The 25,454-nt window shown below is 57.7% G+C and overlaps 1 protein-coding gene across 1 annotated transcript in view; it reads right to left on the bottom strand.

The window, feature by feature from the left end:
* LOC120513069 (ATP-sensitive inward rectifier potassium channel 12) overlaps positions 1-24,137 on the bottom strand; it is a 34,848-nt gene extending 10,711 nt beyond the window's left edge. The window contains exon 1 of the mRNA XM_039732048.1: positions 22,976-24,137. The gene's annotated coding sequence lies outside the window, so the exon portion shown is untranslated. The remainder of the gene's footprint in view (positions 1-22,975) is intronic.
* Between the last annotated feature and the right edge of the window lie 1,317 nt (positions 24,138-25,454).

Raw genomic sequence — 25,454 nt, 5'->3', positions numbered from 1 at the left:
CTGAGAAATCGATGTCTGCAAGCCTTGATGGCACATACAGAAGGGAAACTGAGGCACATGGGAAAAGGAAGGCCCTTAGTTGCAGGACCGGAGGTGACAGGGTGCCCGGAGAGATGCTGGCTCATCCCTGTCCCCCTGAGCCACGTGTGGATGCCACGGGAACAGGAAAAAGGGCCACGTGCAGCCTTCGTCACCACTGGGGCCAGGTGGCCTCTGAGGGGTGATGGGCTTGTGCTTAAGCACCCTCAGACTCCTGCTAAATGTGCCCTGGATCAGAGAGATCCTGGGAAAGAGCCTTTCAGAGGCTGCACTGAGCATTCCTTTGGCCCCAGAATCCATGGTGTGATGTGGGGACTGAACACCCCAGTCCAGCTGCCTCTGTGTCTGCTCCAGCTCCAGCACTCATCCTGGTGCAGCACCTATCCCTGCTTCAGCACTCACCCCTGCTCCAGCACCCACTCCGCCCCAGCACCCATCCTCCTGCAGCACCCACCCTGCTGCAGCACCCATCCCTGCTCCATCACCCACCCTGCTCCAGAACCCACCCTGCTCCAGCACCCTCCCCTGCCCCAGCACCCATCCCTGCTCCAGCACCCTCCCCTGCTCCAGCACCCATCCCTGCCCCAGCACCCATCCCTGCTCCATCATCCATCCCTGCTCCAGAACCCATCCTGCTCCAGGACCTATCCTTGCTCCAGCACCCATCCCTGCTCCAGCACCCTCACCCTGCACTGACAGGGCTTGAAGTCCCATCTCATTCTCCTGGAAAATTCAGGATGGATGGATGGATGTTTTTTCCATCCCCTCACATCCATACACCTGGACAGAGGGACATGGCTGGGGGGAAGGATGAGGGCAAGGGGCTTGCAGGCCTTGGCAGGGACCACCTGCACCAGAAGCTGCCAAAGGGTGCCCCAAAACCCATCCAGACTGCCCTGTCCACATGACACCCACCCAAACCCCTGGGGTACCCCCTTACCCTTCCCCACAGCCCTCTGCAGACCCCCACAGCCCCCCAGCTGCCCTGGCTTAGAGGGTGGGTGTAAATATCCCAGGAAATCAGGCTGGGAAGGGGCAGAGCCCCAGCTATCCCCAGGCAGGGGGGGCTCAGCAGATCCCGGGGAGGGGTCAGTCCTTACCTGGCGTGTGCCCAGGGGGACCCCAGCTCTCCCCGGCCATGGCTGCAGGGCACAGGGTGCCCCGGGGCCCTGCTGCAGCCCAGGCAGGAGACAGAGAGTTTTAATTGAATTTCTAGATTATCCTGGGGGAGAAATTGTAATCTCCTTAAATCCAACCTCTGGTCGAGTCCCGTAACCTACTGTCCTGTGCCGGGGAAGGGATTTAGCCAGGGGGAGGGGAGGTTTCCCAGCCTGCTGATGCTCCAGACCCTGCACCCAGCAGGATTTGACCCACAGGACGTCAGAGATCTGCTCCCAGCAGCCTCAGGGCCCTGCAAATTAAAGTTCTGCAGCAGCAATGCCCTGTCCCTGTGTCCTGCCATGGGGACAGTGTCCCAGGAGCCTCAGGAGCTGGAGGGGTTGGAACTCTGGTGATGGGGATGGCCAGAGCTGGATCAGTGGGGTCTTTGGAGGGTGAAGAGGAGCCCTGTTAGGTGGGACTCATGGCTGAGAGGTTCCCAGGGCTTAGAACTGAAATACCACCCAGCCCAGCCATACCCAAGGTGCCAGAGGGTTGTACAGGTTCCCAAGAAAATCCTGTTCCCTGCTCAGGCTGTGGTGGGTGCCTCCCTCCCAAAAAAGCCATCCCTGGATTGTGTGGGCCAGAGGATATCCTTGGATGGGTTGGTGACCTTGGGGTGTCTCCATCACACGTTCCTGGTCCCTCCTGCATGCTCCCAAATCCGGATACCTGCCGGGCTCCAGCTCCAGCCCCAAACCTCCCAGGGATGGGCTGAGGCAGACGATGGCAGGGCTGGAATCAGCTCCTGCCTGCCATAGCTGGGGCCTCTGCAGGGACACGGATTTCCGCTGGGAATGGCAGGTTCCCATCCAGCACATGCCAGGAGGCTCAGGGGAGAGGCAACAGCCCTGCCCCAGCCCTGGCCCTGACCAAGGGGGAGCATCCAGCTGCTAAAAACCACCGTGGGAAGAAAGGGAAAAGCGAGGCAGAAAGGGGAATGTCTCCAAGTGGATTTTGTCACCAACCAGAGGGAAACGAGCTGAGGGCCGCAGTGCTGAGGGCTTCCTATCCTGAAGGCAACACCAGGGATTGGAAGCATCCCTGGGATATCACAGGCACGGATTACTTCGAGAGCCCTCTCACACCTCAGGGTCAGAGGCAGGAGATGACGGATCTGGATCCATTCATCCTCGCTCAGCAAGACTAACCCTGTACCTCCCTCTTGCCAGGTTCCAGTGGAGGCCTCTTTCCCAAATCCCATTATTCCCAAGGCAGGTTTCACTTGTTCTCACCTAACACAACCCCCCCACTCCAGGAGCCGTGTCTCTGCTCCTGGGAAATCGCGAGTGTGGGCAGAGCCCGCGCCCAGGAAACGTTTATCCTGAAGGCAGGTCGGGAGCCATGGAGCTGCCAGCCAGAGCCAGGGGCCGTGGGGAGAGCCATGGCATCTCCCCGTGGTGACATTCCGGCTGGGAATGTGCACGGAAAGGAGCAGGATGACCATGAGAACCAGCTCAGGACACACACATCCCTCCCAGCCAGGAGAGTTGGGATGTAAGCAAGGCTGAGCCATCCACTGCTCATCAGCACCCTCCACCCTTTTTCGGACCTTAAACCCACTGTCGTTCCTGCTCCATCAAAACATTAACAGCTTCCCAGCTCTCAGTGAGAAATGCATCCCGTGTCCTGCTATCCCAGGCAGTTTTCCCGGCTCCATGGCAGTGCCAGGCTGAACTTGTCATTTCTGAAGTGCCGCGTTTCCAGTGCTCTTTGGCACGGCCTGGATTAAGGTGTCAGCAGAGCCCTAAACGTGACTGCTAACCCCAGGAGGAAGGGAACGGGGAGGAAGGACATGCCAGGCTCGGGGAGAGCCGCCCTCCTGGCTCTACTTACCCCGGGTGGCAGCGAGAGCCGCGGATGCCGAGCGCGGTGCCGGCGGCCGGGGGAGCGGAGCGGGGACTTTGCCGAGGTCCTGCCTAATTGCTCCCGAGCTCAGATTACAGCCTCGCTTCTTCCCTACATGTACAGGAGATGGCACCTCGGCCGCGGCCCCGGGAGCCACCGCCAGCGAGGGGGATGTGCACCTTCATGGGCATTTCCAAGGGGCACGGAGGGGAATCGCCCTGTGACAAGGGTGGGGAGCCCACGACGCCTCGGCGGTCCCAGGGGCGTTGGAAGAGAAGCAGCTTGGAGGAGGTTTCAGAGATTTTTGGGAAGGGAAGGAGCAGCCAGAAGGATGAGATGCATTCCAAACTGGTGGATCAGACAGTGGTGTCAGGCAGTCGGTGTTCCAAGGCAAGACCTCTTTGTTCTTGCTGTTTAATGATGGCCGTGACACAAACCCCATCTTCTCGGGAGAGGATGAAAAATCACCCTCCTTTTCTGCTGGGGATGTCCAGCTCCCCTGGCACACTCGTGATGCTGTCCAGCATCTTTAAGACAAAAAAGGCCCTCACACTGGTTTTGCAGCTATTGGTTTTCCTCCAGCTCATGGCTCTGCCCGCAGCAGTTCATGAGTTTCAGTGTCCTCAAAATCCTGCAAGGGCTCCCTTTAAAGCTCTCATTCCTCAAGCAAAGCCCGTTTGGAGGATATCATCTTCCCAGGGATAACAGGTTTCTGTCCCAATTTTCTGCCTTTTCAACCCTTCTTTGCTGTCACCAGAGAGCTGGACAACCCCAAACTTCAGCCATGACCCCAAACCCAAGTAGCTGAAGGGCAGCAAAGGCAGGGCAGGGTATTTTGGGGACCGTCTTTATCTGCTGCATGAAGATTTAGCACAGGCGTTGCGTAACGCTGGGGGGGGTCACTGCTCTTGTCCCCTCTCGCCGTCAGAGATCAGAGACTCAATTAATCCTCCCTCATTCCCTGCCCACGGGGACCAGCCATGGGTGCCCTCTCAGCCTGGCCCTGGCAGCAAGAAGTCAAACCTCTGCCCGACGTCAGCATCCGCTGATGTTGGTAGCCCACAGCCTGGGGGTGACCTGCTGTGGGACACCCCACTGCCACATCCCAGGGCACCCACTGCCACCACCCAGGGCTCCCATTGTTCCTCCCAGGCCACCCACCTTGCTTGGAAAGCCCTGTTCAGACTGAGGTGGCCATGCAGGAACCAGACAGACATCCCTAAAAGGATTCATTATTTCTGATTCATTATTTCATTATCCCAACCTCGGATTCCGTTGTAAGGGGCTCAGCAGACAGAGACCCTGTGGCAGAGATCTGGGCATTTAAGGCATTTAAAAGGTCATTTTTTAAACCATCAAGGTTTGGTGCACATCTGCCCGTGTTCCCCCTCTGCTCCTTTGCACAGAGCAGGTCACTGGTGGGTGGCTTACTCAGGCACACACTGCAGGATCACAACAGCAATGAAGGGATCCCTACTTTTTTTTGGCCAGCCCTAAAATAACAACCCCCACGTGTGTCCTTGTGCAACCCCACAGTGAACAAGGCGAGTGCAAAGCCTGGCGTTGGCGAGCCCGGGCACTGCTGTGTGCACACACGGGCTGACAGGGAGAAGGGCACCAGCAGGGAAACCCAAAATGCTGCCACAGGAAGATTTGGGGAGGTAACAGTGGTGTCATGCTGCTGCCAGCCACAACAGCCTGCAGAACCCCTGGGGTCCTGGTCCTGCCCAGTAGAAATAGACATCACACAGCATCCTGGCCTGACAATGGGAGGGCACAGAGCAAAAGGACCCCGTGGCTGGGGCAGGGGCCAAGCCACACAGCATCCTGGCCTGGCTGGGCGGCCGCGATGGCAATGGGAGGGCACAGAGCAAAAGGACCCCGTGGCTGGGGCAGGGGCCAAGCCTGGTGGCACTGGGGAGGATGACAAGTCTGGTGGCATGGGGACAGGGTGACATGCCCCTGGTGAAGAGCTCACGGAGAGTTACACAACGCCGGCCCCGCCGCCCCCGGCCGTGTGTGCCGTGCGTGCTGCTATCGACACGGCCCCGGCCGCCCTCCCGCACCCCCGCGGGCACACAGCCCTGCGAGTGGCGTAAATGCCAGGGCACGTGAGCAGGGGGCCTGCCCCAGCCCCCCCCGAGCCTGGAGCTGCTGCAGTGGTCAGCAGCCGTGCAGCAGCATCCCACTGTGCCCTGGCTGGGCTGTGCCGTGGCAGGGGGTCAGGGGCTCTGTGGAGCAGGGGGACAGGGCAGGCACCCAGCCCCAGCATCCTGCTGGGAAAGCAATGGTCAAGGCACTGCGTGACCCCCGCCCAGGGACTTCCAGGACATCAAAGACCAGCACGGAGGACACAACAAATTCAAACCTGGGGGATGTGATACCAGGTTAGGGTGAGGCAGTAGGGGCTGCAGGTTCTTTGGTCTTGTCACTTGAGGTCTCTGACCCAAAACCACTCTCAAGCCTATTTCAGGAGAGGAAGAAAAATCCCCCTCTGTTTCTGTTGGAGGGAAAAACACTCTCTGCTCCAGCAAGGAGCTGCCTGAGCGCAGCAGTGGGAGAAGCAGGGATGCTTTTGTCCATAGAGGTGGGGAAACCGAGGCACGGTGGCAGGAGAGGCCTGAGCGTGGGGACTGGCAGCAGCCCCTGTCATCGCCTTCCCCCCTGGCTGGCCTGGCCCCAGGTCGAGATATTTATAAAGCCGATAAGGGAGCAGAAAGAATTTTCCAAACGCCGAAGTTACGTAAGCTCTCCTCGCCCTCCATGGACATCGCCTTTAGTTATAGGATTGGTTTGGGGGGGAGCCCTCCGTGCTGGGGCTGGTGGGGGCCACCACCACATGGTCACCCCAAAGGGTCTCACCCTCCTCTTCCTCACTACAGAGAGTCCCCAGGGCCAGGCACCAGCCTGTGCCAGCGGGTCACCCTGTGGAACCCCATTCCTGAGGGACCCTGGTGGTTTTGTGGCCATCTCCCCATCCTGTGTAGGGAACCCCAGGTTTTAGTCTGGGTTCTGGGTGGCTGAGCCCCCCAGGGTGAACACATCCATGCAGCCCACCAGCATGTGCTGGATGTCACAGCAGGTGACAACCTGAGCACAGCTGGCATTGCCATGGTGACAATCGATGGCTGCTGCTGGGAGGGCTCGTGTGGAGGTGCTGCACCAGCACCTGACCCCAAAGTGCTGACCCCCACCCCAGAGACTGCAGGCACCCCCTGCCCTCCACCAGCCCCATTCCCACCACTCTTTACCCCATTACACCTCACAGGCAACTCCCAAACCCTTCTCCATCGCCTCACAGCTGCCTCCAACTCCACCAGCTGTGCCTCAGTTTCCCCAGCCCTGCGCTTGCTACCCCAGGGGAGGACAGAGTCGCTTCCCTGGGATATTTTTCTCTCGCCCAACTTCGGCCAAGGCTGCAGAGTTGGAGGGATGCTGAGCGAAGGCTCCGTCGCTGTGGCAACCCGCGGCGGCCGTCGCCAGGCGACCGCCCGGGGATGCTGCAGAGATGCTCTGGAGGCAGAGCCAGAGGGACCAGGGCGGTGGGGGATGTATCCATAGGGATGCCACCCCCCTACTCCCCTTCCCTACCCAAACCACCGCCTGGATCTCTGTCACAGGGTGTTAAAACGCCCTGAAAACAGCCACGGCTTTGACTCAGGCAGCTGGCTGAGCACTGACAAGCTCGTGGCAGCGCGGGCTGCCTGGTGGGAACAGCAGCAGGATGCTCGCGGGTGGGAGCAGGGCCTCTCCACTTCCAGGGACACCTGCAGAGCTGTGGAAACCATCGCTGGAAATAAGCCCGTTAGCTTCTTAACCCTCATTAAGCAGCTTAGGGGGGACACGCGCCGTCCTACGCAAGCCCGGAGGGGGAGAAGGCCTTGCCAGGGCGATGGGATGGCAGTGGGCACTGTGGGGGTGGCACGGGGGGCACGGCCCCGTCCCTGCCCTCGGCGAGATGCGCTCCTGCATCCAGCCCCCTGCTGCTCCTCGGCAGCCGGGGCATGGGCAGCGCAGGGCAGGGATGGCGAGGATGGCATGTCACACCCGTGTGACGAGTGTGGGAGGTCTCAGCCCGCGGGGGGAGCGCGGTGGCGGCGGTGACAGCGCGGGGCGACGGCCCGGCCAGCGCCCGACACCGCGGCTGCGGGACGCTTCTAATCGCTCCGCTTGGAAACGCTCCCGTTTTTGCATTTGTTAAATTAAAGGATGTCAGCGTCTGATGCCAAGCCCAGGCTCCCTCGGAAATTTAAACTAATGACAGCGAGGAAAATGAGCTGAAAGCAGAGCACAGGCGCTCCCACGTTATCCAGCCGCACCAGCCATCTCTGTGCCGGGGATTGCATGGCAGCTTGCAAAGCACCAGCCACCACAAAGATCTCAACTTTCTGCCCCAAAATCCAGCCTCGCCCGCTCTGCTCGGCCAGAAGGTGCAGTGGTGGCACCTGGGCAAGCCAGGCTGTTGTGCTGGGGGCCCCCATCCTCCTCCATCCTCAAAGGACAAACATCTCCCTCCTTGCAGGGTACCGCTGGGGTTATCAGCGGGGCGGAGGTGGGAGGGCAGACTAGCGAGTAGATTGTCGGGATTTCTCCAGCTCCGATGGTTCCTACGGCCGGCTCCATCCTGCCTGGCCCTGTGCCAGCAGGCAGCGGGGTCCTGGCAGAGCGCGGGGGCTGCCGCTGTCGCACGGCCCCTCGCTGCCCCTCTTCCCCACGGAAATACCTGGGCTCAGGCGAGGGCTTCGCTCCCGGCGCTCTCCGGGCTCCGCTGGGGAGGGTTTGTGCTGCAGCTGAGTAAAACCACAGAGTGGTGGTTGTATTTTTTTTTTTCCTTTTATAATTTTCTCGGCGAGATAAAATTAAACAAACAAGCCCTTCTGGGAGCAGCGCGAGGAAGGGAGCCTGCTTCCCTACAGATGTGCGTGTCCTCAGCTATTACAACCACGGAATTAAGCTTTCCCTGTGGCTGGGACATTTGCACAATCCCACTCGTTCGCCTCCTGCGGTTTCACTGGTAGGAGACTGGCTCACTCTGCAGCCTCCCTCCCCATGAGGTCATTACCCAAACACCTATTTTTCACAAAAACATTGAGAATGTCGGGGTTTTTTTCCTGACCTCACCATCTTGCCATCAAATTAGAGTGGTTTGGAGTGCAAGGCTGGGAGAGCTCAGCGAAGAAGAACATGCTGAGGAGAATAGAATAAAATAGAAAATGAATAGAATAGAATAAAATAGAATAGAAAATGAATAAAATAGTATAGAAAATGAATAGAATAGAATAGAATAGAATAGAATAGAATAGAATAGAATAGAATAGAATAGAATAGGAGATGCAGCCAGATATTCCTCAGGGCATGGGGCTGCAGAGGAGGGGGAAAGCTGTTGGTCAGGAGGGGAGTGGGGTCTCCCAGCTGCACTCCAAGCCCCGCCTGCATCCCCCCAAACCCACAAAGGAACAACCATGGCACCAGACTCGCAAACACACCTAAACTTCCCAGCTTCATCTGCCTCAGGAGCCAGCACAGAAGCGTTGCCATAGCTTTGAGGACCACCGGTGGGTTTTGCAGCACAATCTGGACCACGGATCTATGCAAATCCCCAAGGCAGAAGTCTTTATGGAGGCATATGACAACCGAAAAAGAATAGCGCTCAGTGCTCTACTCCCACACGCCACCCCCCAACTTCACCATCATTTAAATCAGTCTTAAGTTGGAAGAATTCAAATCAACACTGTCGTCACAGAGCCAAGCAGAGAGGTGACACAACTTGGATGCTGCCAGGGAAATTGCCCCCCTGAGACTCCAAACTCATCAGCCCATCACTTTTTTTTGAAACCCCATCGAGGAAAACAAATGAACTGGCAACTTGCTGCCCCCAGCCCTCCATTGCCTCTTGCCTGGGCTGCTGGAGAGGTTTCCAACCTGCCTTCCCCCTGGGATCAACAGGAGGGGGACCGGTGGGGAAAAAAATATCCAAGACATGCTGTTGAGGCTAGAGAGCTGCAGTTGGAAAAGAAATCAAAGCTTCTAAAGAGAGAGATGCCAAGGAGATATGTTGTTCCCAAGAGAAACAGGACATTCCTCTCCCAGGGGGAGAAAATGAGGAGGAAGGCTCGTGCCACCTCTTTCAGCTCCCTGGCATAGGTGCTCAGCAGTCTGGGCACAGCTTGTCCCCGCTGTGCCACGCTGCAGACACAGATGGCATCACAGCTACTGATTTTTTTTCACGTGTTTTGTTGGGGTTTTTTACCCCAAAGACACATTTTCCATTTGGGGGAAAGGTTGGTGGGTCCTGACAGACCCAAGGCGAATGTGGAGCCACTCTTTGGCCTCCTGGAGACCTCCCTGTCCTTCTGCACCACACAGAATCATTAGGGCTGGAAAAGGTCTCTAAGATCACCCAGTTAACCCCCAGCACTGCCACGGCCACCACTAATCCATGTCCCCAGGTGTGTCATCTACACCTTTTACCATGTGCCCAGACCTGCTGCTGTTTCAGGGCACCAGCAGAATCCTCAGGGCTCTTATGGGAGTCACCAAGAGAGGAAGCTGTGGGGAAAAATTTATATTTTGCTATTGCCAGAAACACCAAAATCAGATCCTGGCTTAGTCCATAGGGGGAAGGATCATCAGGTTATATTTTCCTTACAAAACATGTTTGAGTTACACCAGCAATGGGATCAGGCTGGAAGCAAGCGGGTGAGATCATCTCAGCACAGTCCTGGTTGATCCCCTGAAACCACCCAGTTTGGCTGGTTCAGCACAATTCCTGCAGCAAATTGTTCCTGCAGGAAGTTTTCTACCTGTGCCCTTGGGCTAAGCCTTGACAGCATCTTTCACTGGGAACAAGGTACCTGCCTCCTCAAGGCAACACCTGGGGACGTCAGAGGGAGAGAAGGGTGGGAGCAGAGCTGGCTTGGCTATAAATAATCCCATGGAAAGAAACAGAAGAAAAAGCAGCAAACAGAAACCAATAAATCCAGGGAGATATGTTCAGCTAGAGACACTCAGTGTGAACAGCTCCTTGTGCTCCATGTGATCCCATAGGATCAGGCACAAGGGAAAATGGGATCCATTGCAGCTCAACAGAGCAGGATCCAGCCCAGACATCACCTTTCCATGAGAAACACAAGGAAACCCACCCAGAGAGCCTGGAGTGCAGGATGCAACACATGGCTCGTGGCAGGACCTCATCCACTCTGCTCCATTAGAAAAGATAAAGTTGAGAAAGGGGAGAGTTAAATAAAGGAGAGTTAAATTACAGAGAGTTAAATTAAGATGCTTGTTGGACTGTGTTAACACAGAGCTGGCCTGGCTCCTGGTGCCAGGAGCACTGAACACCCAGCAATCCCATTCCCAGCAAGCTGGGAAATAGCCTGTGTTTAAGGCAATCATTATTTGCAATCTGTGATCCCAGAGAAAAGGGCAGAAAAAGCAACTTCTCATTTTCACCAATAAAAGAGAAATTGCAGAAGCTCAGCAAGCACAGTGGCCAGCAGGTCACAACCAGCAGTGCTGGAGTGATTCATCCTAAATGAGCCAGATTCAGTCAAACTAGCCTAGAATAGGGCAGGGAAACAGCCCAGAGTTTTCCCTGCTGGTACCTGCCAGTTATTCACCCATGGGAGCAACAGGGACAGTGAAGAGGAGACAGAGAACATCGTCCCCAGCATCACTGTCACCTCAAGCTCCAGGATGATCAATGAAAAGCTTCAATCCCAGCTCCCACACCTGCATACTGCACAAAAGCCCATTAAAGAGGGATTTTTGGGATTTTTTTCCCCTCTTTTCCCAGCTTGTGTTCCCAGAGCCCATCAGTTCCCAAAGGTGCTGCAGGACCAAGGGCCCAGGCACTGCTCGGCAGCATCCACCAGGCTGGTTTTCCCCATCAAACCATCTGAGCAGCTTCAGCTCGGCTTGTGTGTAACTTATTATTAAAGCTGAGCAAATAATTCAGGGCAAGAGCTCCAGGAGCAACGTTTTGCCTTTTCATTTTCCGCTCTCGAGCTGTCTGCAGTTTTCCCAGAGCTCGGGGATGATTTAAAGACCTGTCTCCGGACGGGAGCGTCTCGCTGCGACGCTGGCTCCGAGTGTTTGATGGCCCGGATTTCACGTGCGTGTTTGAGGACACGCCGGACACATAAGGATGGATGAGCCTTTCCTGCTACCCTAATTAGATGAGCAGCATTTGCAAGTGGGTTCTGGGGATTTTTTTTTTTTTTTTCCTGTGTTGGAGACCTGCAAACACTTCAACGCAGAGTTAACGACCGCCTGTTCGTTAGGCAGGGCTCGCCTTTGCTTTGTGGCGCATCATTTTTCCAGTCATTGGTGCTATCCTGGACATGAGATTTCCTTGGAGCATCTCATTCCCAGCTCCTCTTTACACCCCAAACCACTAAGGGAAAGGAGGATGGGACCATGGGCAGAGCTGTGGGGCTGCCAGGCTGTGATGGCTCTGGCCTTCCAGCGCATCCCGTTCCCAGCTCCTCTTTACATCCCAAACCACCATGGATGTGGGAAAGGAGGATGGAACCATGGGCAGAGCCGTGGGGCTGCCAGGCTGTGATGGCTCTGACCTTCCAGCGCTGCAGCCATCCCAGGAATTTGCTTCCTCATTAGTGGAAAGGTTAGGGAGAGGGGATCAGCTCTGTGCAAACTCCCCGTGGTGCTCATGTGACAGAGGCTGGCAAAGGCAGCTCGCCCCTGTGCTCGGACAAGTGCCACCAAAAGAAAAGCAGGGAAGAAAAGGAGAGCCACATTCCCAGGCTGCAGAACCCCAATCAGAGATCCCCATACTTGGAGAGGAGCCTGTCCCCCCCACACCGTCTGCCTGTCCCTGGGAAGCCCATCTGTCCTCAAGGCCGTATGAAGTGCTGACTCCAAGTGCCTCCACCCTTTTCCTGGAGGAAAGGGCTGCTGTCAGCTGCTGCTGTGACCCCAGACACCCATCAGAGGAGATGAAGGGGCTGAGAAAGGGACACCCCTCCTGAAGCCGCAGTGGGAGAGATGACATAGAGGACAACCCTGGATCCTTTAGGGGCTTGGCCTGGAGAAGGGTTTGGGCCCTCAGGATTGGGCCAGGCAGCCACTGTCACTGAGTTTGTTGCTTTGAGGATGGAGCAAACCAATGCCATTGACCTCCCACTGTAGAACCCCTCAGAGCAGCTCATGTGCTGGACAGAAGGAGCCATTTAATGCCCCCCCAGCACCTGAACATTTTGGGGCCATCCCAGGTGACCACGCCTGGGGCTCCATTAGTCCTGGTTGGAAACCCCTCTCTGGGGCAGAACAGCTTTCTCCTCCCATTGCATAATTGCACTTTGTTGAGCAGACCCAGCCTCTGGCAATACATTTTCTCCAGCCTTGCTGCTCTCCTGCAACATTTCCCTTATTCCTTTCACTCTCTCTGGACAGTTGTTGAAACACGTGGAGAGGGAGAGGAGAGAAAAACCCAAAGCTTGTCCCGCATGTAAAACAAAATCCCGGATAGGGAAAGGGGGGGAAAAGCAGGGAGTGGTGTCAGATGCCTCTCCCCAATCCATCCCCTCCCAGTTTGCCTGTGAGGGTTTGACAAAAGTGCTCTTTGGCTGACAAAATGATTACAGGGTGCCGAGACAGTAAGTTGCACATGAGTTTCTTTCCCACATTTCAAACAGGTCAAGGACATGGCTGCACTTCTGGAGGGGTCACAGTGATGGGGGTGAGGAAGGGGGAATTTGGGAAGAGGAGGAAGGAGGGGAGGAGAGAAGAAAGCAAGGATGCAGCAGGTGGGAATGTGCATGAGTGGAGCCAAAGGCAGGTGAGACTGAAGATCTGTGATGGGATGGGGTTGGTTTGGGAGGATGCTGCTGGCGGTGTCTGGACCAGCCCAAAGTGGGGAAAGGAGAAGCTGCAGCCGCTGGTTCCTGAGCAGGGCCAGATGCTGTGGCCTTGCTACGAGGTGGGGCAGCAGCACCACTGGCAGAGGGAGCGGTGCCTTCACCCGGGCTGGGAGCACATCCGAGCTGCCCGCGGCGCGCTCGGACCCGCCGCGCCTGCAGGCAGTGGGTGCTGGGCAGCGGGGAGGAGCAGAGGAGGATTTCAGCTCCCAACTCAATCTGTTGGAGAACTTGGCCTGCTCCCCGTCAAGCCGAAAATAGCACACATGTAAGGACGTGCACGCAGTGCTGGCGGTGTCCTCGCCGAGCGCTTCCTTCCTGCCGCGCTCCCCGCAGCGCCCCGAGCCCCCCACGGGGGCCAGCCCCGGGGCAAGATGCTCCTGAGAGCATCCCTATGCCACAAACCACTGCCAGCTCAAGGTGCTTTCACCTTCAGCCGCTTTTCACAAGTAGCACGCGGTCCGTCCGGCCGCCGCTTCCCCGCCGGGGTCATCTGGAGCGGGCGAGGCTGAGCGCGGCTCACGGCGGGGGCCGAGCTTTATTAGAAGCAGGCATCTGTCTGCATCCCTCCCTGCAGCCCCCGCTCAGCCCCGGCATCGGGATGGGGCACGGAGCACGCACGGGTGCCCAGGCGGCAGGCAGGGAACTTCCACAAGTGCCCGGTTCTTCTCCTGATTTTATCTCCGAGGTTATTGCTGGCGGTGGGAGAATAAAGCGCCGGTGCTCCGCTGCAGGAGCCCGCCTGCCCGGCCGGGGTCCAGCCCCAGCCCCCGGAGGGACGGGGAGGCAGCAGAGCGTGCTGCCAGCTGGAGGATGGAGATAACCCTGGCAGCAGCCAGAGCTGATTCCTGCAGCGGAGAAGGAAGAAAAGAGGCTGAGCTCCCCATGGGCATCAGGCACAGGAATAATGGGAGAGCTTTGTCGGGACATCGCTGCAGCTCTGAGCACAGCTTGTGCAAAGTGCTGCTCCTCTCCCGTCCCTGCTGGGAATACCTCTAAAGAAATGTTCCTATAAAGGGCAAATACCCCGGGATGGAGGAAATACAGGAAGCAGCCTTGTGGGGTGCTGACTGAGGGATCTGGGAAGTGCAAAAAGCAAACACCACCCTGGGGAGGGATGCACAGGGACACACACGGATGTACAGGTGATCCACACGGAGCTTGGTGGCTGAAAGAGGGAGTTGTTAGAAACACACGGGTGGTTCTGTGCTGGGGCAGTCAGGCTGTGTACCAGGCTGTGGGGTGATGCTGTGCAGCAGGAGCAGCAGCCCCCCAGATTCCAGGCTGGCCTGTGAGAGCACATTTCTTCCCCCAAATCTCCGCTCTGCCAGGGTTCTGCTTCATGCCAACCTTGGCCTCATGGTGCAGCACTTGCCTGGGGACAGCAGCAGGACACCAGGGAATATCAGTGGCTGGGCAGGGACCAAGACCACACTGACAGCACACCAGATCTGTACCTGGGCATGGCCAAAACCTCTCTGCTTCCCAAAACCCTCTGAGGAGCAGCGTTAGCCAGCGTGTGGTATCAGCTCTCCTGAAACAAAGCCATTGTGGTTGAGGCAGGATCCTTATTAATCCTTTCCTCTCTTTAATTTCCTTTTTTTTCCTCAGTTCCCTTCCCCACTGCTCAAGCAGGGCTTGGGCAGGGCCCTGCTGCTGCCAGCCTGTGTCCCTGAGGCACGGTGCCACTGGTGCTGCTCTGTGGCACAGGGATGTGATGGGAGGCTGCATTTGGGGTCGGGGGTGAGATCAGAGCCATGCAGAGGGAAGGGAGCCATGGATGGAGCTGAGAGCCCCAGATGGAGGGGAAGGGGAAGGTGGGGAGCACCAAAATAATGCCCCACCAGCACCAGGCAGTGAACAGAGAGAGATGCACAGGATCCCAGCCCCATCCACCATCCAGTGAGGGGTGGAGGCAGGAAACTGCCACTTATTGAACCAGCTTTGGTGAAACCTCCCAGCCCCTCCCCAGACACCATTCCTAGGGATGGACCACAGGGAAAAGAGTGGGGCAGGACATCCTCAGCGCCACAAAACACAGAGATCTCCATTCCCACCTCTGCCAGCAGCACCTTCCTCAGCCACCCACCACCAACACACCTCCCTTGGGCCATCCCCTTCCTCCCCCAGGACCCTGAAAAGCACCATTTTCCCTGTACCAGCCCACACCCAGCAGCCCTGCAGTCCCCTCCAGCACCAGCCCTGCAACACCCATTGCCACCGATGCCACCAGCACGTCCCCAGCTCCCAGGGGACCCCAGGCAGGGGCCAGCACACAGAGCTGGGGTGGCTCCAGCCCCTCCACCATTACATAAACACCAGGCCCGGGACTGTTTGTGTTTGTGCTGCCTTCAGCGCTGTGCTCCTCAACCCTATTTGCATAACAAATAATTAATAATAATTAAGGGCCGGGAGGATGGTGTGGGCTGCCAGATTGTGCTGATTAGTGAGCAAACGCCGTTGCACGAGCAGAGGCAGGCATCACACGGCCCCGTGTCCTCACCAGGCGTGGGGACACGATGGGGACAGTGTCCTGTGTCACTCTCGGCCCTTCTGGGGTGGGGGAAGAAGAGGAGGAGGAGGAGGCAGCACTGTGGATGGTGGTGGGGTGGGGCACCCCAGGCACTCCCAGGTGGGTGCCTGGCCACAGCACCCCATAGCTCCCCACAATGTCCCACACCATCAAACAGGATCCCACAGCATCTCACAGCACCCCACACCATCCCACAGCATCCCACAACATCTCACAGCACCCCACACCATCCCACAGCACCTCATAGCATCCCACAGCATCCCACAGCATCCCACAGCATCCTAAAGCATCTCACATCACCCCACAGTGTCCCACAGGACCCCACAGCCGCTGGCTCTGTGCCCTTTAGAGCCTGGGGCAGCACTCCCTGATTGTCTGGCCATGGCGCCGCTCCACATCATTAACGAGCAAATCAGCACCGGCTCATTAAGGCAAAGCCTTTGCTCCCGCAGCTCCACAGCCAAATCCTGCTGGGGACACTCTGACCACACTGTCCCTTGCAGGTGGCACCCCCTCCCTGGGGCAGGGGGGCTGAAAGCACCAAAAAACTCCCCGTGTGCCAGCAGTGCTGGAATGTGAGGATGTGAATGATGGGGGGGCTGCTGGACCACCTGGAGCTGCCTCTGCCCGGAGCTCACACACCTGCAGCTGCCTCGGGGCTGGGAGCACGGAGTGGGAAGGGGGAAAAGGGGAGAGAAAAGGAAAAGAAGAAAAAAAACAGAAGGGGAAAGAGAGGGGGAGACAGAAAAAAAAAAGAAAGTAATGGAATGAAGATAGCAAAGAGGAAAGAAAAGGGGAAGGGAAGGGAAGGGAAGGGGTCTTGTCTTAGATTTGCTCAAGCACTGACTGCTGGTCACACATGGGAGCAGTGCTGGGATGCTGGAGTGAGCAATGGCCAAAGCTTGTGGATGTGTGTGGCCAGAGGCAGACTGGGAGCAGGGTGCCTTCCTCCCTGGGAGAGCAAGGGATGAAGCAGAGCACAGCCCTCTCTCACTCCCCTCCACAAAACTCTGCAGGTCCAGCTCAATTTCCCCAATCCCTGCAGTGTCCTGGACAAGCCCTGGATGCCAGCAGAGCTCTGGGCCCAAAGCAGCCCCTGCCTACCCCAGCAGAGCAGAGCTGGGTGCAATTATGCTCCACTGCCTCTCCTGTCTCACTGTAACTCCTTTGCTCTGCTGAACTGCTTCCCCTTCAGCACCACACACAACCCATTGCACTGTAATTACACGGGAATTTTAATATCTGATGCATTTATAAGATGCACTTAATTCATCAGCCCCTTTAAGCACGCTGTCAGTGCAGCCCTCAGCACGGTGGGAAGGATGACTCGCTGTCAGATGGAGATTAGCTGGCCCATGTGTGTAACGAGCTGGAGGGTGTTCTCAGCCCAGCTGAGAGATCCCACTGCCAGATCCCCCCATGCCAGGTGCCCCAAGCCTCAGGGGATTGTGCCAGGGCTGCCCTGTGCTGCTGCAGAGGCAAAGGGCAGCACGATCCAGAGACTTCTCCCGAACATTTGAATCATCCAACAGGTTGGAATTTGGCAGAAATGGAGGGCCTGTGTTGGGGTGAGTTTCATCCCTACAGCCCAAGCACTGGGGGTCCCCAAAGGGCTCCCTAAGGTGAGGGATCCATGTTCAGATCCCAGGAAGAAAGCAGCCACTACTGGAGGCTGATTTCCCCTGGCATTTGTTTTGGTGGCTCCTTTCCAGCCACGTCCTAAAAGGGAACCAAAGGCCTTTGAGCCTCTTGCAGGGAGCACAATGCAATGATTTTCCCAGCCCAGGCAGGAGGGATGAGCTCACTGGTGTCCTTGGTTCCCCCTGGCTGGGGGTGAGGGGTCCCCGTGCCCAGCAGGGATGCCCAGGAGGGCAGGGGACCCAGCAGAATGCTGGGGGTGCTGGGGCTCCATCCCATTTCCTGGCAGGAATGCCAGCTGAGCCTGGGAACAAGGGGCAAAGGGGGGGACAAAAGGGTGGTCTCACTGCCTCGGTCCCTGGGGCCACCCTGGCTGTCACTGACATGACAACACATATTCCACACTGGGATCTCACTGGGATTTCCCACAGCCCTGCAGGGACATCCATGCTGCCCTGCCGGGCACCCCTGAGGGCAGGTGGCACTCGCAGCTGGTGGCATTGCCATGAGGCACCACGGAGGCACAGCCCAGCTGCTGGTGGCACTGGATGGCCCTGCACGAGCAGGCCAGGGAGCCAGCACGTCCCCACAGCCCCGGTGAGCACCGGGACACAGACCCTCCTCCTGCTGCCAGCCGGAGCAGAGCTGTCACTGAGGGGCACTGTGGTGACATTTCAGCTGGGGAAGGACCTCCAGCAGGCACCACCCTGAGCCCCTGTGCCCACCCACAGCCCCTGGGGCTCCAGGGCTGGGTCAGACCCCAGGTGCACCCAGCAGTGGTCAGGCACAGTGACACACTAGTGGCACACTGGTGGCACACTGGTGACACACTGGTGGCACACTGGTGGCACACTGGTCCCCTGCCAGAGCACGGCCTTGGCACAGCCTGGCAGGGAGGTCTCTCCCCACATCTCCAGCACCCCGTGGATTCCTGGGTGCTCAAGCTGGGACACGAAGGGTGCTGCAGCCAGCCTGGAGTACCCCCATGGCCCGTGTCCTGTCACACACACTCCAGAGCTGCACCTCCCTGCCAGGCTGCTCCGAGTGCCAGCACGTCCCTGTGCCCTGTGCCAGCCCTGAGTGGGGACAGCAGCTCTGGGGACAGAGCTTGGGCTGAGCTGGGGCATCTCCAGCCCAGGGTTCTCTGAGGAGCGGTAATTCCCCACCCAGAGGGTCCCTGGTACCTGCTCCCACAGGATGTCACAGCCTCCTGCCTCAGTTTCCCCACCTGCACAGCGCTCTCTGAGAGGGTAGAGGCAGCACTGTGGGTGGCAGGGGGTGCAGCAGGAACTCCAACCTGACCTCTGCCTTAGGACCAGGGCAGGGCTCTCTCTGCTGTCCCCATCCCCAGCTCCTCCTTCCACAGGGTGCAGCACCCGGGGGCAACTCTGGCCCCCAAGGTCACTGCCAGAAGGAGCTGGGAGCAAACACCTCAGCCTCACTCCAGCCAGCCCTACCAACCACCCCCTGCAGATCCTGGCCTCTCCTGAAGCTCGGCTACCCCGCAGGTGTCCCCCTCCCTCCCCGCTGTCCCCAAAAAGCAAATATCCAGGGAGAAGGGCTCGCGCTGCAGCTCCGCCGGTGGCACTGGCGCTGAGCAGAGCACACACTGCAGCACGGCCGTTACGTAAGCCCGAACCAGCTCTGGGGATGTAGGACACCGGGGTTGTCCCCCGGCCCCCCCCCGGGGGCTGCCACCCCCACCCCGCCCCAGCCACGGGGCTTGGGAGTTTTGGGGGGAACCCCCCATCAGCTCAGCCCCCGCTGCAAGGGCTGCGGGAGGGGCTGGGGTGGCCCTCGGGTGGATGTGGCCCTGCCAGGGGGCACACGGGGTGGCACACGGGGGTGGCACGGGGGTGGCAGGCGTGGGGACGGCAGGGTTGTGCCGCTGTGGGGCGGGGAATGGGGCAAGGGGTGGGGTGGGATGGGGCTGCCCCCACATCCCGCTGGGTCCCTCTGGGCTCTCCAGGGCTCGGCCGTGCAGGTGGGAGCTCAGGGAAGGAGCCAGGCTGTGACTCCCGGGCTGTGCCTCCCTCGGGGTGACTCACGGGGCAGGATGCAAAGGATCCAGCCTGATCCCAGCCCGCTGCCTCTGTGTCCCCATCCTCACAGGTCTGGAGGGTCAGCACCCCTAAGGACAGCCTTCCTGGGGCCAGCGTCCCTGTGGCAGCACCCCTGCCATCACCCTCCTGGGGATCAGCGTCCCTGGAGCAGCATCCCGGAGAGGAACATCCCTGTGCCTCCAGCACAAGCTGGGGAGCCACGGTCAGGGTTTCCCGGAGCTGAAGGGGAGGGAGATCCTTCCCCTGCGGGACAGCCCCGGCCTCACCTGCCCTGCATCGCTGCGGGGAAACGGAGGGGAGGGATGGCACAGCCGGCATCACCGGCTCACCCATCCCCAAAACACCCATCCCCCGTGCCGGGGCACGGCCAGGGGACAGGCAGGGCTGGCAGCACCGGGGCTCCCCCGGGATCAGCCTCATCCCGGCCACCAGACCATCGGATCCCGGCAGCATCCCCTGCCCTGCTGCGGGATGGGGACAGGGATGGGGACACCACGGCCCCACAGTTTGGTGATTTCTCCCTGGCTTTCTGTCAGGCATGGTCCAGATCTGGCCATTTCTGTCTGGGGATGTCAGGGGGGGAGAAAAAAGCCCAGGCTAAAGGTCCCAGCAATGGGAGATGCCAGAGCAGGAAATTAATGTTAATTAATTCATAATGACGCTGAGGTAGTGATACCAGATGCTTCAAAAGTCCAACGGGGGAATCTGAGAGAGCTTTGCAAGAAATCCATCGCCCACCGGCAGTCCTGGCTCACTGCAAGCTGGGAACGAGGGAGTGAGCTGGGAACTGGGATCAAGCTGGGACTGCAGGACCAAGCTGGAACCAGGAAACAAGCTAGGAACGAGCCAGGCATGGTGACAGAGGGGCACATCCCAGTGAGGTGACAAGCCCACAGTCACCCAGAGCTGTGCAGAGCAGCACTGGGACCCTCCCTGCCACCACACTCCCACCTTTCTCCCTTGCAGCCCAACTCAGAAGCTGGAGTGGAGCTGGAGTGACAAGACACCCACTGAGCTCCGCTCCCTGGGGCGCAGGGGCTTCCCAAGACCCTTAAAGCTCTTTATTTCCTCTCCTTTCCTCCTTTTCTGGCACACCAGGGTCAGGGCAGGTATGCACTGGGCACTTGGGGATTGAGGGACAGCCTCACGATCTGGGACAGGGACAGGTCCTTTGCCAACCAGTGTCCCCACACTGCTCCCTGGGGCACAGGGGCTCCCAAGACCCCAATGCTCATTTTTTCCTCTCCTTTCCTCCTTTTCTGGCACACCAGGGTCAGGGCAGGTATGCACTGGGCACTTGGGGATTGAGGGACAGCCTCACGATCTGGGACAGGGACAGGTCCTTTGCCAACCAGTGTCCCCACACTCAGAGGACAATTTCTCCCTCCTCACCCATGTGGGCCAGCCCTTGCCCTGCACTGCCAAACCCAAACGGGGCTGGACTTCAGGCAAGGGGTGCAAAAGAGCCCAGAAAGGGGCTTGAGCCTCTCCCCAGGGCTGGGGATGCCAGAGCCAGCGCCGGGAAGGGTGCAGCCATGAACTCTGCAAAACCCACAGGCCAAGCCCTGGGCTCGGGGCTGTTTGCCCTGACAGGGGGCTGTGCTCCTTCCACAGTGATCCAGCAGCTCCTGCACCAGAGGGGACCCTCAGAACGGGGCCTGGCAGTGGCAGAGCGGGGTGGCACGGCCGGGGCACGGCGCTGCCATCACTGCTTACATAAGGTGTCCCCTCCAAGTGCCACACACCCGAGCGCGACAGCAGAGCAGGACAGAGCTGTCCCCCCAGCAAGCCCTCACAGGGACAGCGCTCCCGCTCCTCCTGGAGACAGCACCCCCAAAACTGCCAACCCAGCCCCCTTCCCCCTGCACGGAGCTTGGGTGAGGCTCCCGTGTCTCTCAAGCAGGTTCCCACCCTAAGAGCCCCTAAAGCTGACGGGAATTGGGTGGAAATGCCGGGTTTCAGCTGGCGGTGCAGCTCCCCCGACAGCTCCTCCGAAGTTTATCCGCAGCAGGAGCATTTCTGCTGCGCTGCTGGCGAAGCCACCCCAGCCAGCAGGGACAGGGGAAACCCGCTGTGAGCACCACCAAAAACACCAGAGTCAGGGCAACACCAAAATCCCAGCCCAGCTTGCCAAGGGAATTGCCATAACCCCCCGGGTCACTCCAGCGCTAAGGAAAAAAACTGCTTTGACTTCACAGGCAAAGCAACTCTTTTGGGTAAAGAGCAGCAGAGGCAACGCAGGATTTCAAAGTGTGTTTTGGATCAGAGGCAAGAAGTAAAGTGGCCTTTACGGTGCCTTCCCCAGCAAAGCCAGAGCTTTATTAAGCTTATCTGGCATGGATGGGAACGCTCGCTGTTATTCCAGGCCTGAAAAGAGCAGGCAAGGGTTTTCTTTTTTTTTTTTTTTTTAATTTTTTTTTTTTTTTAGTCTTGTTTTCATGATTTTCTGGTGGCTTCATTGCTTTGTGCTCACACAAAGGGAATTTCACCTGCTGTTCCAAACAAAAGGCCCTGGAAAGTTTTGTGGAGAAGGGGATGAGGGGAAGAAGGTTTGTAGAAGCAAAACGAGTTGTTGCAGGGTTTGTTGTGGATTATTTTTTCACAGTGACCTGTAAAACATCCCCAGCTCTTTGCTGCTTGCAGAAGACCTGGCGCCGACATGTGAGCACCCTGTCCCCAGCAGTGTCACCCCTGGGATGGGAATGGGAAGCTCTCAGAAATTGGGGTTGATTTGGGGTGCAGAGGGAAGGCAGCAGGACCGCTTCCCATCTTTTCCACGGGAAAAGTCACGCCACGCTTTCTAAGAACAGGAAAGAAAAGAACCCAGCCCTCGTTTGCTGACACCACAGCAAAACAGGTGGTTCAAAATCACAAGTGCAATGGGGGGGAAGAAAATAAACCCTGTTTGGTGATTTTGTGCTCATATTCACTGCAAAACTGTCCGGGAATGCTGCTAAATACACACCATTTTCCCTCTCACACTCTTTGCTCTATAATTAAGAGAGACTTCTAAAAATACGAACGGCCTCGAGCACCCAGTGAAGGCGTGCAGGTGCTGCTAACTGGAGGCACTTTAGTACAGCTCATTTTCTGGACAATTTTACTCGCCTGGCTCGTGCTCAGCGCCGATACTATTACAGTGATGCAATTATGCTGCTGCTGCTGCTGCTGCTGCTGCTGCTGCTGCTGCTGCTGCTGCTGCTGCTGCCGTGCTCGGCTCGCTCGGATTTTTCCCTGTGCTTTGCAGTTTGCCTCCCAAGCCCCCCCAGCCTCGCAGCTCCCGGGCTCACCCCAAGCCTGTCCCCACCGGCAGCACCCGGGGATTTGGGGATGAGAGGCTCAGGAGCTGTGTGTGTGTGTGTGTCACACCGACATGTGAATATCCCTGCGTGGGCACCCAGGGGCATAACCCCGCGTGGGCATCGCCCAAAACAACCGCTGTGCAAAAGTTTTGGGTGAGGAAGCGAGCTGGCCGGGGGAAGCGAGCAGAGGGGAGCAGGAGCGCGGAGAGGAACCCAAAAATCAGCAGCAATACCCTCAGTGCTGGCTGGGCAGGGAGGGGGCCCATGGCACGGGCACGGTGACGCCGCTTGGCAAAACATCCCCCCCTCCCCAAACCTGGCATTTGGGGCACAGGGGTGAGGGGGAACTTTCCCCGTGGAGCCGCCGCTGCGAAACTTCCCCGTTTTATTTCTCCATTAGGGCTGCAATAGGTGGAAGTGATTGACTCACTATGAGACTGCTGTTTTTGCCTCTGACTTGGGATTAAGACGGAGGTGGAGGAGCTGTCGTCGGCAGGCACCGGAGCCGGCACTTACCTCTCACTGCATCCAGCCCCTCCGGCCGTGGGGCTGCAGCTCCTGGACAGTTAGCTGGCAGGGCACCCCACATCCACTCGGGTTTCTCCCAGGACCGACGTTCGGCTGCTGCTTCTCAGGCACAGACCCAACCCCTCCATTCCAACCACAGGGGGAAAAAAAAAATCTTCTTCCAAAAGAAAATAAAAAAAGAATTATAAAAAAAAAAGAAAAAAAAAAAAAGAGGGAGATTAAAAAAAAAAAGGAAGCAAACACGGTTTTTTTTCTTGGTTTGGTTTCCCCGTGGAGAAAAAAAGAAAAATAGATAAATCCCAGCGACCAAAAGATCCAGACTCAGGTGAATTTAGCTTCAAACTCCCTCTGTGCTTTCGGAGCCTTCACCCTCAAATGGGCTGTGGAAGATGCTGGGGGACCCATCGTTGCCAAAGTGTCATCAAATATCCTTCGGGCTCAACTCCGCTCCTGCCCGGGGAGGGTGGACTTCTTCCCTTCTTCCCTGCTTGCTGCGTGCTGTGGAGTTGGCAGGGACCTGCCTGTTCCAGCCTCAGCGTGGAGGGTGGGTGGGTTGGTTGGTTGATGTGGGTTGGTTTTCTCTTTTTTTTTTTTTTTTTTTTTTTTCTCGCCGCTATTGGTTTCCTTGCTATCTGATCCTGAGCGAGCGCTGCAGCTCGCCGCTTCCCTGCTTTTTCCCCCCCAGCTCCCAGGCTTTTGACAGGGAATGAAACACAGACACCCAGTGAGACAGGCTCCGGCTTCTACAAAGCTCCACTCCCTCCTGCTGCCTTTGTCCGCGAACAGCAACTCCTCCAACTCTGCCCGTAGACACGAGGGAACCTCTGCATCAGCACTTTCCTAATGGCTGCTTCGCCCCAGCCCTTCGGCCCTTCTTCTTCTTCTGCTGCTTCTTCTTCTTCTTCCTCGCTTCCTCTCCTCTACCTTGATGGCTTCCGCTTGATTTTCCAGCCAGGCTCCGGCAGGCACAGAACCGGGAAGCAACAGCCCTTTCCCGATGGATCCACCTCAGCTCCCTGCTCCAGCAGCTGCTCTGGGGGGCAGTGGCCCCACAGCCCATCACCGACCTTCCCGGGCACCTTCCATGAAAAATCAATGGTGGGACAGCGTCCCTGAAGGCTTCACTGGGGGCTGGTTTAAGGGGCAGGGGGCTGCGTGTGTGGAGGGGAGATGGGGGCAGAGGGAGGGCTGAGAATTGGAGCCACTTCTTTTTATTGCAGGCAGGGATTATTATTATTATTATTATTATTATTATTATTATTATTATTATTATTATTATTATTTTTGAAAGGTTGACTGGAGTCCAAGTTTGTTTCTCAGGAGGTGAGCATTATTTTAAGCCATTTGGGAGGCTTTGGGTGTCTCCTGGCCACACTACCCTTATAATAGCGAGGCCTTTTTGGAGAGGGTCAAAGTGAAACCTTGCTCCAGCAGCGTCGTTCCCCCGCGGAGGGGAGCGGGAGGCACAGGGATGCTGCAGTGGGCTCACAACCTCGGCTGGCTCCCAGCCAGAGGGAGATGCAAACCAGCCACCGTCTGTAATTTTTGCTACACTTCCTCCACACTCGGTCACCCGCGAGATCCCAGGGCTGCTGCCTGCTCCTTTTTTGGGGATTCACAGGCTTTGTTAAAAAAAAAAAAAAATAATAATCACAGCCAGGAGACCTCCAGCCTCGCCAGCGATGCTCGGCGCTGCTCAGCGTGGCTGTCACGAGCTGGCAGGTCACAGAGAAAACATGAAGCCCCACAGAACAGGGTGCATGAAGAGGCTGCCTCCGCCCCTGCCCTTTGGCAGCCTCTCCCTCACTTTTCCATGGCTCCCACCACAAGTTTGGGACCAGCAATTCCTCCTTCTCCCCTCCGACAGCATCCTGGAGCAGTGACTCTCCTGGCGCCCAGCTCCCATCCTCTTCTGAGATGAAGCATTGTTTCCTCACTGCTCCCAAACACCCCAGAGCACCTCAGGGCAATGCTCCCAGTGCTGCCTCCACACCCCTCTCCACCTTGGCTTGTCCCTTCTCACCTCATTTCAGAAACACTGAATTTTAAACAACACCAAAATCCCAGGATGAAAAGCTCTGCAGGGCCTTGCCCCTGCCGTGATGGATACTCAACAGCAGGGATTTGGGATTGGCAGGTCAGAGGGAAGACCAGCTCACACACTGGGCATGGTGGTCTTGTGCAAGACCACCCAGGGATATCCTGACCCCAAAACACTGCTCCTTTCGTCTGTCAGGCAGCCAGCTTGCTCCTCCTCTCCTGTCACCCCATCATGCCCATGGAAATGTTCCCAAATACCTCCCTGTCCCAATGCCCAGCCAGAGGTGCCAGACCAAAGTTCCTGACACTCTCTTCAAAAATAGACTGAAAGATTGGCTGCAGAGCTGGGCTGGGAGACTGGCCATGGGCCAGGGGCACCCACTGGGGTGAGGGGAGCAGCTTCAGGGTGCCCAGTCCAAGACTGGGG

This window comes from Passer montanus, unplaced genomic scaffold, assembly GCF_014805655.1.
Source record: "Passer montanus isolate IOZ18808 unplaced genomic scaffold, ASM1480565v1 scaffold8, whole genome shotgun sequence".
Classification (NCBI taxonomy): domain Eukaryota; kingdom Metazoa; phylum Chordata; class Aves; order Passeriformes; family Passeridae; genus Passer; species Passer montanus.
This window is presented reverse-complemented; position numbering and strand designations above follow the sequence as displayed.